Genomic DNA, 1,829 nt, shown 5'->3' on the forward strand with positions numbered 1-1,829 from the left:
ATAAGTCTTCTCTGCATTAGTTCCCTTAGTTTCCTTTGGAAGGGAATAATTTCCCCCCCTCCAAAATGCTTTGACCCAGTTAGTGACTGAATTGTGTCACCTGTTACAATTTGTTTTGAATCTTAAAACTCTGGAATGGAACGTATTGTAAATTCAATTTCTCCAATGTTTAAGGTTTTTATATTTTGGTTGTATGATTTTTCTTATTATATGTCAACCGAAGTCTTTTGGATTGAGGCATGTTATTTTTAAAAATCCATATGTATATACGTTTTAGTTTGTATTCATGCCAAATTTGTATCTAAAAGTCATAAAGACTCTGCCTGCCATTTAAAGTGACATGAGAAGCCTTGATAATCAGAAAATCTTAGAATTGCCAGTGATAGAAGACTTGGACTAGATTATCTTTGAAGAGTCATCTAATTGCACTAATCTATGATCCACTAATTTAGGTTGAAATTAACACACTTGGAGGGCAGCCGATTAGGCTGCATTGGACTAGAATCCAAAACTAGGCAGAAAGATAAAATAATATTTTTCCCCTCAATAAATATATATATGGTGTGTGTGTGTGTGTGTGCGTGTGTGTGCGTGTGTGTGTGTGTGTAAATGTGTACATTTAAAAAAAATTGAATAATGATTTCCAAAAGCTACCACAATAAACTGACTTGAGAGAATAGCTGGATTGCTACATGGGAGTAAATACATATTTTAAAGAAATTAATTAATTAATTAATTAATTTATTTATTTATTTATTTATTTATTTATTTATTCATTTATTTAGGCACTGAGCATATCACTATCTAAAGGATTCTGGGTGGTTTACAGATAAAAATCTTATAAACTCAAAAAAGTATTTATTTTGATCTGTTGTTGTTGTTGTTGTTGTTGTTGTTACTATTCCCATCCAGATACACTTGGAAGCAAATACAGTGATACCTTGTCTTACAAACTTAATTGGTTCCGGGACAAGGTTCTTAAGGTGAAAAGTTTGTAAGATGAAACAATGTTTCCCATAGGAATCAATGGAAAAGTGATTAATGCGTGCAAGCCCAAAACTCATCCCTTTTGCCAGCCGAAGCGCCCGTTTTTGCACTGCTGGGGTTCCCCTGAGGCTCCCCTCCATGGGAAATCCCACCTCCAGACTTCCGTTACCAGCGAAGCGCCCGTTTTTGCACTGCTGGGATTCCCCTGCTGGGATTCCCCTGCAGCATCACAAAAACATGGAAGTCCGAAGGTGGGGTTTCCCATGGAGGGGAGCCTCAGGGGAATCACAGCAGCACAAAAACAGGTGCTTCACTGGCAACGGAAGTCCAGAGGTGGGACATCCCAATGGCGGTGGTGGGTTTGTAAGGTGAAAATAGTTTGTAAGAAGAGGCAAAAAAATCTTAAACCCCGGGTTTCTATCTCGAAAAGTTTGTATGATGAGACGTTTGTAAGACGAGGTATCACTGTATTTTGTCCTCTGTTGAAATAAATGAAGTTTTTGATTTGTAATTAGGCATCTATTTATTTTGCACACTTGATTTTGGCTACCAAGATACAATGAGAAAAATAGCATTATTTTGATTGTTTTTCTTTTTCCTTTTCTTGTTCTTTTTTTTTCTCGGCTGAATTTTGAAAGATATGTACCTTTACTTAGTCACTTAACAGAAAAAGATATTTCTCTCTCTCTTTTGAATTTCACCTTAGGTTCATAATGTCCCCATAATGCCTCCATAGCATAACTATTATTACTACTTCTGCTACTACTCATCTTCTTAAAGTGTGCAAGGACTGTTAGTATGTCTTCTAAAATAACTATATAACAGTTGGATAGTTTAAATGT

Source organism: Erythrolamprus reginae, chromosome 4 (assembly GCF_031021105.1).
Source record: "Erythrolamprus reginae isolate rEryReg1 chromosome 4, rEryReg1.hap1, whole genome shotgun sequence".
In the NCBI taxonomy this organism is placed as follows: domain Eukaryota; kingdom Metazoa; phylum Chordata; class Lepidosauria; order Squamata; family Dipsadidae; genus Erythrolamprus; species Erythrolamprus reginae.